The sequence below is a fragment of the Oryx dammah genome, unplaced genomic scaffold (genome assembly GCF_014754425.2).
Source record: "Oryx dammah isolate SB20612 unplaced genomic scaffold, SCBI_Odam_1.1 HiC_scaffold_24, whole genome shotgun sequence".
NCBI classification, from domain to species: Eukaryota; Metazoa; Chordata; class Mammalia; order Artiodactyla; family Bovidae; genus Oryx; species Oryx dammah.
The window spans coordinates 14,812,756-14,830,562 of record NW_024070208.1 but is presented as its reverse complement, the minus strand read 5'-3'; the positions used below and the strand labels follow the sequence as shown (position 1 = coordinate 14,830,562).

The window sequence follows — 17,807 nt, the reverse complement described above, 5'->3', positions numbered from 1 at the left end:
AGTCAGTGGTTGGAACCTAGAAAAGGACTGAGTGAGCATCAGCCAGAGGGGCTGCCTTGGAGCAAAGGAGGAAGTGACCAGTTTTACTGGAAGGGCAGGGAGGAGAGGAGAGGGGATTCCAAGGAAGCAGGAGCGGAGAGGCATGAAGCAAGACTGCCTGGCCTGGAACCAGGTAGTTCGGCCAGAGCCAGGCTGCTTGCCTCAGAGGTGACTGGCTGATTGGCAGGGAGAATCGAGGTCATGTTCAGGGCCACCAAGGGCTGGGCCCAACCGGATATACTCAGACTGGCCTTTAGGAATCCTGAGTGACGTTCATGGGGAGGGCTGGTTATGGGGGCAGGGCTGGGCTGGGATTGATTCTGTGGCACTGTGGCACGTGTAGTGGCGGAGGCCCTGGGAGGAGGAGGCGGACTGTCCTGTACTGATCAATGAGACCAGCAGCAGAGCTGGTGAGGGGGCTGCTGGGGCTACCACCTGTGACCTTGGGTGAGTCCTTTCCCTCTCAGGCCTTGCCTTCCTCTTCTGTCCAGTGGATTGGGTAGTGGTACGAATGTGATGATATAACCTATATACTGTGCGTAGAACAATGCCTGCCGCACGTGCATGCATGCGACGCACACACACACCCAAAGCGTGGTAGCTACTGTGTCCCGGACTGCCTGGGACCCCTCGCATATTAAGAGATGGGTGAAGCCTTATGAATGGATGAGATGGCTCAGGGAGAGAGCGCTGTGAGGCTGAGGACGGCGTGGCCCTGAGCACGTAAGGATGTTTTCTTACTTCACCACTGTTTCTGCGTCTCTGAGTCAGGATACTGGTCAGAACAAATCACGGGGCTGTGGTTTAAAATCTTTTAAAAACAAGTTCTCATCAGACCTTCTAAATATATCAAACCATTTAGTTTTATGAGCAAGCCAAATTAAAGCTTTACTCTTTATATTGCAAGAAGAACAAAGTGACACTGTAAATACCATACAGGGCATTTCTAAGGTACGTGGGAACCGCGGTTGATCCCAGACTTGCTGTTAACCAGCAGCGTGACCTTGGGGAGACATCCACTCTCTCTGAATCTGAGTTACTGTAAAATGAGTCACTCAGATGATAATGGTCGCTCAAGTTTCTTCCAGTCCCAAAAGTCTAGTTCTAAAGGCAGCTAGCTAGTTATTTGTTGTAGTTACTTGATATTGGAGGAAGAAATGGCCAACCCCTCCAGTATTCTTGCCTGGGAAACCCCGTGGACAGAGAAGCCTGGTGGGCTATGTATGGTCCATGGGGTCACAAAAGAGTTGGACACGACTCAGAGACTAAACAACAAGTTACTTGATGTACTTGAAAGTTAAATGGTGGAGCTTCTTTAAAAGCATCTATATGTGGTGGGAGGGGTTATCCACAGCAGACAGGATGCCACAGCAGTTGGGGAGAGGACAGTGGTTGGGGGTCTGGGAATCCTGCAGCCCTAGTTGGGAAGGGAAGCAACTCAGGCTGCGGCCCCTGTATGTGCTGGAGGTGGACACCAATCCCCCGCAACCATATCAGATACTATCTCTGCCTCCATTGTATTTAAAATCTGTCAGGCAAGTGAGATAGTGAACAAGTCCCAATAATGAATGAAATGATGCTAAGACCGCAGGCAAATTCCTCAGTCTCTTCAAGATTCTCCATAAGATGGGGAAACAGACATTTTACTCAAGGGGTGTTATGAGAGGAACTGCCTCAACATGGGTTTTCCCCTTGATTTTTGATGGGATTTGCAGAGATGCATACAGTATGTGTACGCTGTGCTAAGTCACTTTAGTTGTGCCCGACTCTTTGCGACCCTATGGACTGTAGCCCGCCAGGCTCCTCTGTTCATGGGATTCTCCTCGAGGCAAAAATACTGGAGTGGGTTGCTGTGCCCTCTTCCAGGGGATCTTCCCAACCCAGGGATCGAAGCCGTGCCTCTTACCTCTCCTGCTAGTATCCCCTGGGAAGTCTGTATAGAGTAAAACAGAAGCTAACAAATAAAGACATGGGAGTGAAGGGATAATAAGATGAGAAAAAGGTAAATTAATCTCCAATGGCACATGGATGGCCTTCTGTGGTTGCTAGCAGTAGGCGGCAAATTCGGTTCTGAGCTTCTAAGCTATCAAAGTGAAGTGAAGTGAAGTCGTTCAGTCGTGTCCGACTCTTTGAGACCCCTTGGACTGCAGCCCACCAGGCTCCCCCATCCGTGGGATTTTCCAGGCAAGAACACTGGAGTGGGTTGCCATTTCCTTCTCCAGGGGATCTTCCCAACCCAGGGATCGAACCCAGGTCTCCCACATTGCAGGAAGACGCTTTAACCTCTGAGCCACCAGGGAAGCAGAAAATATGATTAGCCTGATCACATCACTTCCGGTTAGAGTTTTTCAGTGGCCTCCTACTGCCTGTAGAAGCCAGGCTCCTCCATCACCTCACATCTTCCTCTGCTCCCAACAGCCACTCACATTCTGTGGCAAAGAGCAGCCCTCCTTCTCTCTTTCTTGGGCCAGCCGTGCCCCTGCTCTTATATTCTTTCTTTCCTGGCTCAGTTCACCGTCTCTTCCTCTAGGAAGCTTTCCCTGACCCCAAGGCTGGTGAGAGTGTTGCTGTCTGCTCCCCAAGAATCCTGCACCTCTTCTCTGTACTTGCTGGTCTGTCTTCTCTTGGTAACCCATCTCCTTCCCCTGGGCTCCCTCCCTCCAGAGTACTGGGTACACAGTGGATGCTTAGTAATTATCAGCAGAATGAATGGATCTGCTAAACGTTGCACAGTCCTGAGATCTGTGTGTCAGGCTCCCCCACGGATCTTCAGAAAGAGGATGTCCTGTGGTGTGGGGGACACCCTGGTGGCATGACTCACAGCCTGGCTGGCTGGACTGAGTAGAGTAAATGGTGATCTACCAAAAATGGAAAGAGGTTGATGGTGGTGGTTCCAGTAGGAATCTCAGATGATGAGAACTGACGTGGGAGTTTCCTGCAGGGGAGGGAAGGTGAGGGGAAAGAGTGAGCTGAGGGTAGTTTACAGAAAACCTGCAGAGGCCATTTTAAGGAGCCTGCTTTCTCTGACCACCCCTTGGAAGGTGGATCTGCAGAAATTAGTGAGATTTTTGAAAATAAACAAAAGATCAACCCCAGAAAAGAGAAGGCAGAGGATGGTACAAACCCATAGCCCCAGGGGACATATTCTAGGACAAAGGTCACAGAGGTGAAAGGCTAGTGACTAATCTGAATTATCCAGGCAATGAGTTCACATGTTCAGACTTGCTGAGCTGTGAAGATGCTGTGGTGAACTTCATGGAAAAATCAGAGAATCACAACAGTCCACACTAACATTTCACAACTAGACACTGGTCCAAAGATATTTGGATATTTAATCATTTTATATCTACGTGCCTCATCTTAGGCTTATATAGACTTTCCAGGTGGCACAGTGGTAAAGAATCCACCTGCCAATGCAGGAGACGCAAGTTTGATCCTTGGATCGGGAAGAGCCCCTGTAGCAGGAAATGGCAACCCATTCCAGGATTCTTGCCTGGAGAATTCCATGGACAGAGGAGCCTAGTGGGCTGTAGCCCATGGGGTTGCAAAGAGTCTGACGTGGCTGAGCAACTGAGCACACACATACGTTTATGTAGGTGCCTTATTTAAATTATATATATGTATGTGTATATCAATCATTGGGTTTTAAGTTATTTGAAAAGAGTAAGAATATGTCCATTTCATGCATTTCCCACAATATCTGCCCTAGAATCTTCATATCATACTTGGTTGTTAAACTGAATTAGAAGTATTAGAAAGGCATGGTTTGCAGATGTGGGGAAGTCATGCTAAGCTTAATAGTATGGGCTTGTACTTTGGAGGGCTTACAAAGGATCACTTATTTGTAAAATCGTTTACTCCCCCATAAAAAAAATGACCCAGAGCCTCTGTTAAAAAAAAACAACAAAAAATTAAAAAAAAAACTCAAGGATTTTACACAATAATATATTCCACGTGAGTCATCACTATGAAATGACTTCCAAGGAAATTGAAGGACCCGTGGGCTGCATTCATTAAGTGTTTATGGTCCTCCCCTCCACTGGTCAAACCACAGCTGGCATAATTCTGTTTGGGGCCCCATGTCTTCTATAGAAGATGGATAAACCCAGAATAGATTCCGGAAATGATGGCCAGGAGAGAAAAGACACTCAAAGTTGTGAATTGTAAGAAACAACCAAACGATGATTCCATTTATGCTTTCATTTCCCTACTCATCCGAACTGGAACCTTGATACTAATCGAGACTATTTCACCTCCTTCAACCCCTCTTGGATCCTGGCATTGCTCTGTGTTCCCCAGTGTCCTTAGCTGAGTTCTGGAGCCCCTTGTGTCTCCTGAGGCTCTGCAGCAGCTCCCATCCTCCGAGCCTGCTCACCTCTGCCTGTATTCCACCTGACTCTCAGGGCGACCTTTCCAAAATGCACAGCAGTTTGTGCCACTCCCTGCTGAAAATCTTGATAAACACGCCTACATTCGGCGCCTGACTCAAGCCCACTGTTAGCCATATCCTACTCTCTCTAGGTCACAAGCACCCTCAGCTCTGGCCAGGCCACAGAGCCAGCAGGTCTTCCAGTAGACCATGCACCTTCTCATCTCCCACTTTTGCACATCTTGTTTCATCTCCATAGTGAGCTGGGACAGAAACTCAACTCTAGCTCACAAACAAGAGAAAGTATCATGGATATAATAAATGTCTGAATATAAAGTAACCCATAATATAAAATATTTTCCAGTAAGAAGATTCTCTGCTCTGACTCAATTTTTCTTCAGTTGAATATTTACATTTATTGAGGAGAAGGGAAAGATGGCAGCAGATAGTTTTAACTTTACAACCACCCAGCATCCTGATTTCAAAGGCGAGAGACAGTTTTCCTCCTTAGCAGAAGACCCCACCCCGGGAAAACTCTGAGGGGCTGGGCTTTAGACCTTCCCTGAGCCAATCACTGTGCTCAAGGTATGGGGACTCACTCTGATTGGTTCCTGCAACAGAGAGGGGCAGGGCACAGTGTCTGGGACCCAGAGTCCTCTGCAGGGACCGAAGCAGAGGAGGAGTTCCCAAAGAAAGGGATGCAGTGGAGATGGACCACTATGTCTTCTCTCTTCCCTCACCTTCTTTGAAGAGTCAAGTGCTTCTTCCCAAGTGCATTCAGAAGTCCTCATGAACACCACTCTCAGCAAGGGTTGTATCACTATGATTTTCTTGGTTGTATAACCTTCTCACTCATCAGATGTAAATTCTGAGAGCAGGGTTTTGGTTTGTACTGGCCATCTTCTATCTACTCTCCATGTTCACTCATCACCCTCTTCACCCCACTTGCCCATCTGGACTGTATCACTGGGCCCCTGGGCCTAGTTTGGCCTGGGGATCTCACCAGCAGGAGATGATGTGGGGAGAGGAAAGAGGCTGAGATATTTGTCACTCTGGCTCCTTGTCCTGTTGTTCACAGCCCCGGGTTCTGCACTATCTCTTTAGGTTTCCCTATACCCTTTCCACACCAGATAAATAGCTCCTTTATTAAACTCTCCTCATATTACCCAGTTAAAGCGTGACACCTGGTTCCTGCCAGACCATTCCTAACACAGTGCTCCATTCATCTTTGTTTCCCCAGGACCCTGCATTGAGCCTTCCACACCATGGGCCCTTAATAAATTCAGGAATTAAGGAATGATTGAGCATTGGCTAGATTTAGGAGGGTTGAGTTCTATATTGAAAATGGATCAGGGGAATAGGTTTCAAATATTTTTTGGTCAGGACTCAGAGAGAAACTCAACTCAGATTGCCGTGCAGTGGACGCATGCATATTTTTATATAGCTGAGTGAGAAGTTTTGTGAAGCAATGCTTACTTTCATGATTTGCAATGCACTGTGGTATTTTCCATTTAATTCTTCTCTGTTTCAAGTTCAAATTCTCATTTGCTGTTGTTCAGTCACTCAGTTGTGTCTGACTCTCTTTGTGACCCCATGGACTGCAGCGCACCAGGCTTCCCTGTCCTTCACTATCTCCTGGAGTTTGCTCAACCTCATGTCTATTGAGTCGGTGATGCCATCCAACCATCTCATCCTCTGTTGCCCCCTTCTTCTCCTGCCCTCAATTTTTTCTAGTATCAGGATCTTTTCTCATGAGTTGGTTCTTCACATTAGGTGGCCAAAGTATTGGAGCTTCAGCTTCAGCATCAGTTCTTCCAATGAATATTCTTTAGGATCGACTCATCAGGGTCTGCTAAATTGTCTTATGTTTCCCCCAAATGGTTGCAACCATGGCTTGAGAAGCACTATTCCAGTAACATTTAACTTTTAATCCCTGCTGGAGACTTTGGGATTCCATAGGGAGAATTCTAAGGCACAACGGGTGACAATGTAATAGCGTCATAGGGACAATGCATTTAGTGAGAATTGGCTTCATTGCCTTGAAAAATCAAACAAAGCTGCCATTTCATCTTCTGTTTTTCAAGAATTCTTACTCAAAGTTAGCCTTTTAATGCTTAGACTAATTTGGAGGAAGGAGTGGATGAGAGCTCTTAAAACAGCCTGGTGTATGTGAGCAATAGTAAGCACTGTGCTCATAAAGTCAGTGTGGGGACCACAGGCTTGGGAGCTCAAGAGAAAGGTAAAAAGGAAAGCTAATCCTGTAGGCCTGTCTAGGGTCCCTGGGCCTCTCCTCTGTCACCTGCTGCCATCAGCAACTCCGTCTCCTTCTCAGCAAAAGCACATCTTACTGGCTTATGCTGTGCTTAGTTGTATCCCACTCTTTGTGACGCCATGGACTGTAACCCACCAGCTCTTCTGTCCCTGGGATTTTTCAGGCAAGAATACTGGAGTGGGTTGCCATTTCCTCCTCCAGGGGATTTTTTGCAACCCAGAGATCCAACTCTGTGTCTTCTGCACTGGCAGGCAGATTCTTTACCTGCTGAGCCATCAGGGAAGCCCAGCTTAGTGGCTTGGTCATATGTAAAGCTTGACTAAGAAGGCACCATCAGCCAGTCCCGGGCCATCAGGGGCTGGTAGTCAGCAGGCCATCCACTTGCAATTGAATATTGTCTCCCTGTTTTAAACCCAGCCCAAGTCCGTGGTCCCCTCCACCTCAAAAATTGTATGATGCTATTTCAAAAACTATGTTTTATGTTCTCTAAAATTGACTCTCCCCTCTCAATTCACCATCTGTCATTCTCTTGGTTTCTGTACTGTAACACCAACTTGGAATCATGGAAGATGGTAAGAGATGTTACTTAGCTGTGATTCAGTATCAAATCCTCAAACCCCATCTTCCTCATCACCTCCCTTCGAGGTTCTTGAGAGAGAAAAATGCCAAGAAGATAAGCCCAGATGGGGCTCCAAAGTGGAAGCTTGGCCTGTGATACAGGCGAAGTATCATATTTGTTTGTCTTCATTCTTTCCAAAAATTCCTACCAGCGCCTGGGATATGTTGGGCATCAGGGAGAGAACCGTGGACAGAGTCCCTGCCCCTGTGGAGCCAATGTCCTGGCAGGGGAATCAGAAAAGAAACAAATAAGCCAATGTATAGATACCAATGGGCTTCCCCAGTGTCTCAGTGGTAAAGAATCTTCCTGCAATGCAGAAGATGCAAGAGATGCAGGTTCAATCCCTGGGTCGGGAAGGTCTCCTGGAGGAGGGCATGGCAACTCTCTCCTGTATTCTTGCCTGGAGAATCCCATAGACAGAGAAACCTGGCAGGCTAAAGTCCATGAGGTCGCAGAGTTGGACACGACTGAAGTGATTGAGCATGCATGCATGCATAGATATCAGCATAAAAAATGGTGGTAATGGAGAATGGAGATTCTCCATAAATCCAGCTCAGGTGTGTGCCAGGCAGTGTGTGTATGTGTGTGTGTGTGTGTGTGTGTGTGTGTGTATGTGTGTGCGCAAATGGGAGCATCACTTTAGTGGTATCAGTGAGGGCTATTTGAGAAGAGAGCTGAGTGGATTTGAGCCAAGGAAATACTAACGGAAAACTTCTGCCCTCCAGTCCACACCAAATCTTGGCCACCATTTTAAAACTAATAGGCTCAAGGATTTTAAAAATTGTTTTTAATTCAGTAATACATACATAACTCAAAATGTTATATATAACTCTCTTAACTATTTTTAAGTGTCCAGTTCAGTGGTACTAAGTATATTCACGGTTGTGCAACCATCCCCACTATCCATCTCGAGTGCTTTCCATCTTGCAAAACTGAAACTCTATATCCATTAAACAATGCTCTGTTTTCACCTGCCCTCCAGCCCCTGAGAACCACCGCTCTACTTTCTGTCTCTAGGAATCTGACAATTCGAGGTACCTCGTTTATCTGACTTCCCTGGTGGCTCAGTGGTAAAGAATCTGCCTGCACTGCAGGAGACCAGAGTTTGATCTCTGGGTGGGGACGATCCCCTGGAGAGGGGAATGGCAACCCACTGCAGTCTTCTTGCCTGGGAAATCTCATGGACACAGTCCAGGGGATCACAAAGGGTAGGACTTGACTGAGCGACTAATACTTTCACTTTCTTCAGGCAGCAGGAGATCACTGGGCAGCATCTAGGAAGACGGGATGTATTAGAGGGGATGTATCTCCCCTCTCCCTAGAGAGAACCCTCTCCCTGGTGAGGGAACACAAGGGCTGCCTGGCCCGCAGGAGGAGGACGGGCTGCAGCCCAGGGCAGGACTGAGGGCGAGATGTTGGGGGAGCGGCTGGAGGAGCGTGCAGAGGCAATGCTGTGAAATTCCTGGAAGCCAGGGCAGAGAATGCATCATCTTGTTAGAGAGCAGAAATTGCTGCTCCTTTGAGAGAGAGACAGAGGCCAAGGCATAAGGAGACAGCCTGGCATCCACTGGGGATGCGGTGTCAGGGACAGCTTCCTAGGGAAAAGCCCAAGATTCAAGGCTATTTTCAAGGCTGGTCCTCCGAGGCCTGCACCCGGCCTCCTTGTGCAGTAAGGCCATGCACCGGCTTCCTCCAGTCTCCGTTACCATGGGCAACAGAACCCAAGCTGAGTTATTACATCAGCGACTTTTCCCTTCCTTGTCTCCCTGGGAGCCCCGCCAGGTTGAATAGCAGCAGGAACCTTTTCCAACACAAATAAATGTTGATCTCAGGTAATAGTGCTGATATTAGAAAACAGGGCGAGACACTGTGCGGGTTTCACTCAGATTGAAAGGAGTGGGAGCTAAGCCCGGTCCTTTCAGGGCTGCGGCCCAGGCCCAATCTGGGGACCCAGAGCTGCAGAGATGGCTCTGGAAATACAGATTTGGTGACTTCTGTCAGCAAGTGCCCTTAATTCACGGGGGAGTCTTTCTGCTTCTCTGCCATCCTTTCCCTATTCGCAGTATTTGCTCTAAAATAGAAACACCCAACTAGCATCTCCTGCCCTAAAGGCAGGGAATAAATAAAGTGCTTTCCTGTTGTGCGAAGAGCTCACATTTTCCCACATGGAGACCATGGATCAATGTCATCAACGTTTCTCCCTTCTTTCATTTTCCTAAATCACATTTCAGAAGAGAGCAACAATGCCAGTTTTGTGGATGTATGTCTAATATGTAGATACTTTCTGGGTCTCCCTCATCAGTTCAGTTCAGTTGCTCAGTCGTGTCCAACTCTTTGCGACCCCATGGACCACAGCATGCTTCCCTGTCCATCACCAACTCCCAGAGCTTCGTGTCACCCTCGTAGTGGATGCCATTGTATTCCGGCAGCCACCTGGCATTCTCAGGAGGAAAATTAGATGATGTGTCCAGACTCTGAGTGAAAGGAAGGGCATCGAGAATGCCCAAGGTGACTGTGTACCCTGGAGCCTTTAGGAGCCCATGGGACTGGCAGCCCCCAGCCCACCCCGCTCTCTGCTCTTTCTGGGTTCCCAAGACACATTGCCCTGGTCCATGGGACCAAGAAAGCTTCTCTTGTGTGTGTCTTGTTCCCTGACAATCCTATTCACACCTTGTCACCAGAAATGTATCTTTATTTTACTCTCACTTGTTCCCTGCCAAACCCCAGCTTATCCACTCTGAAGATGGTTTATCCAAACAACAGTAGTCAGAAGAAAAATAGGGGAAAAATTAAGCCCCTTTCTCAGGTCTTGTGTGTTAGTTGCTCAGTCGTGTCTGACTTTTTGTGACCCCATGGACTGCAGCCCACCAGGCTCCTCGGTCCATGGGATTCTCCAGGCAAGGATACTGGAGTGGGTTGCCATTCCCTTCTCCAGATCTTCCCGACCCAGGGGTTGAACCCAGGTCTCCCATACTGCAGGCAGATTCTTTACCGTTTGAGCCACCAGGAAAGCCTGGACAAATTTCTACCATCCCTGCTTAGAAACATACCTCTGCGGGATGTGGTTCTGAGAGTGGAGATTGAGTGTGTGGAAGGGGGTCATGTGCGGGCCCCTGTGACCTAGCCTAGACACAACAGATGTGGAGATATTGTGTAAATGATAAAGTGTTCACTAAAATGCCAGGAAAGTCCTTTCCTCCCTTCCTTTCCTCCTCCCTCCCTTCCCTCTTCCCTTCCTGCTTTTTTCTCCCTCTCTCCCTCTCTCCCTTCCTCCTCCCCTCCCTCCATCTCCCCCCCATCCCCAACCATTCTCTGTCTATTTGGAATCTCCAGTGCTGTGGGAACTGATTGCATGTCCTGTCTCCATTCTAACATATTAGGAGGTTTGAAGATAACAAGCATAATGAGAACAAAACAAGCAGTAAGTCAACCTCTTCACAGATATAGTTGTCTTCTATAGCGCAGAAGAATTTTAGAATCTTGCCTAAAACCCCAGGAATTACTATGAGCAACAATAGTAATAGAGGAAACAGGGGCAAAGACAATACCATATGCATTTTGAGTTCTTTCTTCAACAGCCTGGATGGATTGTGTTGACCCATTCCACACCTCCCTTTCTGGGCATTCTTGCTGCTGGAGCATGTTGTTCTAAGATAGGGCCCCAGCAGAGGTAGGATTTTGAAAACGTAGCAACGTTTCTCTGTATAGTCCCCACCTGTCCTGAGTAGCAATTACTCTTATATTATTATATGATTGCCAACAATAATTACATATAATCGTATATGTATATATAATTATATATATAATTTGTACATCATTCTACAGTTTTTTCAAAGCAATGTCACATACATCATATCATTTGCTTCCCACAACAGCCCTGTGATGTGGGAGGGCAGGAGATCTTCAAACGGATGAAGGAGGAAATCAAACCAGAGAACAAAGTGATAAACAGAAGCCAGGAACTCGGGGGCCTGATTTCTGGTCCTGGGCTCTTTCAGTTCTGCCTTCCACAGCTCCAGCCTTGCTGAAACTATGCCCTCACCAAGAAGCTATTGTTCGGTGACTTATTTATTCATTCATTTCACGAACATATCTGTTGTTTAGTTGCTGAGTTGTGTCTGACTCTTTGCGACCCCTTGGACTGTAGCCTGCCAGGCTCCTCTGTCCATGGGATTCTCCAGGCAGGAATACTGGAGTGGTTTACCATTCCCTTCTCCAGGGGATCTTCCCAACCCAAGGATCTAACTCACATCTCCTACATCTCTTGCACTGCAGGCAGATTCTTTACCACTAAGCCACCAGGAAATCCCCTCATGAACATATATGCTCAGTCAGTGGGTTGTCATTTCCTTCTCCATCATGAACATGTATATTGAGCACCAAATTTTCAATACAAATTTTTTTTTGTATTGAAAATCAAAACAAAAATCAGCCATTCCTGTGGAGCAGAATCAGGTGGTGGTTGAGGTCAGTGCAGTGGTGAAGAGTGCAGATGCAGGGCCAGCCTGCTTGGGTCTGCAGTCCAGCTCATCTGTTTACTTGCAGCGTGACTTCTGACAAGTGTTTCAAACCCTCTGGTCTGTTTCTTCATGGATACACTTCAGTTCAGTTGCACAGTCATGTCTGACTCTTGGCGACAGCTTGAACTGCAGCACGCCAGGCTTCCCTGTCCCTCATCAACTCCCAGAGCTTGCTCAAGCTCATGTTCATTGAATCAGTGATGCCATCCAGCCATCTCATCCTCTGTCATCCCCTTCTCCTCCTGCTTTCAATCTTTCCCAGCATCAGGGTCTTTTCTAATGAGTCAGGTCTTTGCATCAGGGAGCCGAAGTATTGAAGTTTCAGCTTCAGCGTCAGTCCTTCCAGTGAATATTCAGGACTAATTTCCTTTAGGATTGGCTGGCTTGATCTCCTGGTAGGCCAAGGGACTCTCAAGAATCTTCTCCAACACCACAGTTCAAAAGCATCAGTTCTTTGGTGCTCAACTTTCTTTATGGTCCAACTCTCACATCCATACCTGACTACTGGAAAAACCATAGCCTTAACTAGATGGACCTTTGTTGGCAAAGTAATGTCTCTGCTTTTTAATATGTTATCTAGGTTGGTCATAGCTTTTCTTTCAAGGAGCAAGTGTCTTTTAATTTCATGGCTGCAGTCACCATCTGCAGTGATTTTGGAGCCCAAAGAAATAAAATCTGTCACTGTTTCCATTGTTTCTCCATGTATTTGTCATGAAGTGATGGGACCAGATGCCATGATCTTAGTTTTTGGAGTATTGAGTTTTAAGCCATATTTTTTCACTTCATGGGTAAGACAGGGGTAATTATAGCTTTTACCCAAGGGGCATTTTGTGAGGCTTCAAACAGCAGATACTCATAGATACCAGAATAGGACCTGGCCCACAGTAAGCCATATGTGTTGGTCATGAGTCAAACCTACCTTATGGGGAGACTGAAATAACACAGCAACGACAACAAACATGTGTGCAAGACTATGAAATGCTTAATAATGTGTCATGGCGAAAGGGAAAAGCAAATATCGTATATATATGGAATCTAGAAAAGTGGTACTGATGGACCTATTTGAAGGGCAGGAATAAAGACACATGTAGGGAATGGGCTGTGGACAGAGTGGGAGCTGGGGGCGGGGAGAGGAGGGTGGGAGGAACTGAGAGGGCGGCAGGGAAACACACACAGCACCATATATGAAACAGATAGCGAATGGGAAGTGGCTGTATAGCACAGGGAGCTCTCTGACAGCCTGGGGGGGATGGGCTGGGGGTTGGTGGGAGGTTCAACAGGGAAGGGACATATGTATACTTACGGCTGATTCTTGTTGTTGTGTGGCAGAAGCCAACACAACATTGTGAAACAATTATCCTCCAATTAAAAATTGAAAAAAAAAAAGAAAAACAAAGAGAATGCTTTTCAGCAAATTTGGGGTGATTACTCGAAATGCTTATTTCTTTCTGGATCTTTCTTCTGTTTTTTTTTTTTTTTCAGATTTTATTTATTGATTTATTTTTAACTGAGTGGGGTCTTCATGGGCTTTCTCTAGTTGCAGAGAGCAGGGGCTATTCTCTAGTTGGGGTAGTTTTGGCCGGCAGGCTTAGTTACCCCAAGGCATGTGGAATCTTCCTGGACAAGGGAGCAGATTCTTTACCACTGGACCAGCAGGGAAATCCTGGACTTTCTTCTTAGTAGTAACATATTTTGTCTCCCCCATAGCTGACCTTCATCTTGCTCCCATCAAGAAGTAATGGATGGGTTATAAACATCTTAGGACCAACCAATGTTTGTGTTTTTGTTTTTTTCATTTATTTTTTGACCACGTCAAGCAGCCTGTGAGATCTTAGTTCCCTGACCAGGTATCCAACCTGAGTCCCCTGCATTGGAAGTAAGGAGTCTTAACCACTGGACCAAGATGAGGGAAGTCCCCAGGGCCAATTTTTAAGCCATTCATTTAGAACTCTCTTCCGGAGCTCTATGCAGCTCTGCTCAGGTCTCTTTGTTCTCCTAATGCAATATTTAAAGTTTGTATCTATCACAGTGAGATAAACTAGAAGTCTCTGTGTACAGGCTTCTATCTTGGGGACTTTCGAGATGTCGAAACATAGTCTGTGTCTCTGTTTTGAACATTCAAGGCTGAGAATTTCCAGTTACTTCTCAGAAACAGCTTGACTCCCTGGCTCCATCTTAAATTTGGCTTTGCCCTTCAAGGTCTCACCCTATCATTCCAACTCTCCAATCATACCTTGGCACTGATAGAATTAATATCCTTTCTATTCATCCTGAGAGAGTCCCTCACAGCTCTGCCGAGGCAGATCAATTGCCCATATTACTTTTATTATTTAAATTCTAAATTCCTTCTTAGGAGAGTCTGCCTTCTGTCATGAGCAACAGGCTTGTGGATACGCAAACCTTCCAACATAATCCAGTGTTCCAGGGGATGAGGGCTTGTGCACCACAATCTGAGATTTGTTGTTGTTCAGTTGCTGAGTGGTGTCTGACTCTTTAGTACCTCATGGACTGTAGCCCTCCAGGTTCCTCTGTCCTCTACTATCTCCTGAAGTTTGCTCATATTCATGTCCATTGCATCAGTGATGCTATCTAACCATCCCATCCTCTGCTGCCCCATTCTACTTTTTGCCTTAAATCTTTCCAAGCCTCAGGATCTTTTCCAGTGAGTTGGCTGTTTGCATCAGGTGGCCGAATGATGGGAGCTTCTGCTTCAGCTTCAGCATCAGTCCTTCCAATGAATATTCAGGGTTGATTTCCTTTAGGATTGACTGGTTTGATTTCCTTGCAGTCCAGGGAATTCTCGAGTTTTCTCCAGCACCACAAATCGAAAGCATCAATTCTTCGACACTCAGCCTTCTTTATGGTCCAACTCTCACATCTGTACATGACAATCTGAGAACTGCCACTCAAGAGTAGGGCTTGGCAGGACTCACTGGCTTGTTAAATAAAGTTTTATTGAAACAAAGCCTGTCCATTCATGTATGTGTTACCTATGGCTGCTTCCAAGCTACAAATGTGTAGCTGAGTAGTCTCAAGGCTGTATGGCCCACAAAGACTAAAATATTTACTCCCTGGCCTCTGCCGAGAAAGTCTGCTGACCCCCAGGGAGGAAGGCGGACCCACAGGTGGCAGATGGAAGCCTGAGGACTGGATGATTTTCAAAGAAAGGAGCTGAGACTTACTGCTCTATCTTCACAATTTGCAGCTGAAACCTGATGATGAGTTGTGAACGATAAAGGAGATCACTCAAATGATATTTTGCCTCCAAAGCAAATGTGATCCAGAGTGGAGTAACTGCAGGCTGCTAGGACGTTCTCGTGTCTGGAAGGGATGAGAACTCTCTTCCAGCCCTGTGCAGCCCACATGTCTCTCTGTGTGCTTTCTTCCCCTCTGAAGCTGTGAGCACACTCTCTGTGCACGGCCTTCCCAGAAACAGCATTTGATCTGTCATGATGCCCTGGGAGGCGAGAATCTGGAAAACGCCCTTTGTATTTCCACTGCAGATGGCTTCCCTCTTATAGAGCTTTTGAGGGTCAAGTCGTAAACACTCTGCACCCCTGTCTGTGTTCTTCTTAACGACAGAGATGCGCAGGACCTGGAGCAAAATAAGACACAGTCTTAGAGTCGCTGAGCTCTGCGGAGGGTCCCAGATGCTTCCAATGTCAGAGGAGGGAGGCGTTCTCATGCATCAAAGTTGATGCCATGTTAGGTTTGGGAATATTGCCTCTGAGTCCCCATTTGATTTAATTAAACTAAGTCTGCTGGTGAATTGGTTTCCAAAGGCTAAATGAGTAGATGGGCAGCATTGAAATCATATGGATATTGTTTTTAAAAATACCCCATATCCCCCACTCCAAGCCCACCCCACAATAACTGTGTTGCACAGCAAGTGAATGCTAACAAGCAGAATCTGGTGTATATGTCCCAATGTTTCACTGGATTCAGGGGGTGCCAGTTCTTTCTCTGTAGGATCTGTACCATAAATCTCCAAAGGAGAGCTGCTTAATGCGCTCCTGGAGGTACTGCTTGGGGGTGACCGAGATGAGAGGTCCGGTTCTCATCAGGATTCAGGGTTCTGACTTTCTCACCTCACAAGCCCTGCTTCTCTGTTTCCCGTGAAGGGCTTGATTTTCTCCTGAAGAGCAGTGTTTTTCACACTGTGGGTTGCAATCTACTTGTGGTTTATAACGTCCTTTTAAGAGGGTGCAACCAGCTTCTTAAAAAAAAGGACTAGATAAAAACCAGAGTGCATCACATGTGTTAAGGATAAGTGTTGTTTCCTGATAACTGCTATAGTAGGTGTGTTGTGTACCTAGTTGCCATGTGTTTCTTTTTTTCTGCTATTTTACTTATTTTGGCTGCACTGGGTCTTCATTGCAGTGAGCAGGCTTTCTCTAGTTTTGATACGAGGGCTTCTCTTGCTGCAGGAGCATGGATTCTAGAATGTGAGGACTCGGTAGTTGCTTCGTGGGCTTAGTTGCCCCGTGGCACATGGGATCTTAGTTCCCAAACCTTGCATCGAACCCACATCTTCTACATCGGAAGCTGGTGGATTCTTAATCACTGGGCCACCATGGAGGTCCCTACCATGGGTCATGGCAAAAAATGTTTGTAAATCTCCCTTGTACAGCCATGACCCTAACTAACTTAGCTCTGGTCTCCACAAGTAGAGGGCTCATGGAAGAAGTCACCAGGGAGGGCAGAGTGTCAAATACAAGAACTTTTGGGAGGTTACCTGGAAACTAACAGAAAGCCAATTTGTGGACGACTGCATAGCCCGGGGAGATAACTCCACCACAGGAAGTTTTACGGATGGCAGACGACTCAGCCCACCACACCTGTCACCTGGCGACAGCTGGGTTTACCTAGAGCCCAGTCTGGCCAAATTTCAGTTTCCATTTCCTTGAAATGGGGATAATCACCCTATTGATTATTATTGTTGTGGGAAAGACCAAATGAGGCGGGGAAAAGACTCTTTCTGGTAAAGGATAAATCTCAAAGCTCAGAACCGGCCATGGATTTCACGATGGTCTGATGGGTGTGCTTTTGTTGGCATTAAGGGTGGGTAGGAGGAAGGCTCTTAGATCAAGTCTAGGCCCCGTGGGAGTCAGAGAGGGTGTAAACGGGAGCACAGACCAGGGAACCCTTACAACAAGGGGCCTGGCCTTCGACCGGCTTCTTGGCAGGCAGCCATGAGGTCTGATCTCACACTGATCTTAGTCACCAAGAAGAGGGTGGCCAGACAGAGCCCAGATAATGAAGGGGCCAGCTAGCAGAGCGCATACCGAGCACAGCCCTCAAGTGGTGGAGAATGTCTTTTGCCAGCTCCGGAGGGGCTTAGGGTTGGGGTGGGCACAAGATTGGTAGCCTGTCCCTGCGGCAGCTAATTTCAGAACAGCCCTGACACCCTCTCCTCAGTGAGAAACAAAGAGGAAGGAGGGGAACTCAAAGGATGGGAGAAAAGAAAGCTTTCAAGAACATCACTAAGAGGTCTGGGGTGAAGGACTCTTGTGGACAAAAAGCCCCCGCCCTCTATTCCGAAGGGCCACTTATAACAAAGCCATTTAAGTGGTAACGAGAGGTCCTGACTGTTTCCTCCATTTTTGTTTTTAAAACTCTCACACTTATTAGGGCTTTTCTGATGGCTCAGATGGTAAAGAATCTGCCTGCAATGTGGGAGACCCTGATTTGATCCCTGGGTCAGGAAGATCCCCTGGAGAAGGGAATAGCTTAACCACTCCAGTATTCTTGCCTGGAGAATTCCATGAACAGAGGAGCCTGGTGGGCTATGGTCCATGGTGTTGCAAAGAGTAACTAAGTGACTAACACACCCAATTATTAAGGGATGAAATAAATGACTAAGAAAGCAAAAAATGGAATTAAAAAAAACAGCGAAGGCCTGTTTAAAGTTGCATAGTGATCCTCTTTTATCCTGCAGGTGATCTGGGCATCTGTGACGTCTTTAGGCAAAATTAGAAGTCCCAACCA

General features: G+C 46.8%; 1 long non-coding RNA gene across 1 annotated transcript in view; it reads left to right on the top strand.

The window, feature by feature from the left end:
* The first annotated feature begins 379 nt into the window (after positions 1-379).
* Positions 380-17,807, top strand: part of LOC120883194 — a 66,581-nt gene continuing 49,153 nt past the window's right edge. Inside the window, exon 1 of the long non-coding RNA XR_005725708.1 lies at positions 380-486. This is a non-coding gene — a long non-coding RNA (uncharacterized LOC120883194). The remainder of the gene's footprint in view (positions 487-17,807) is intronic.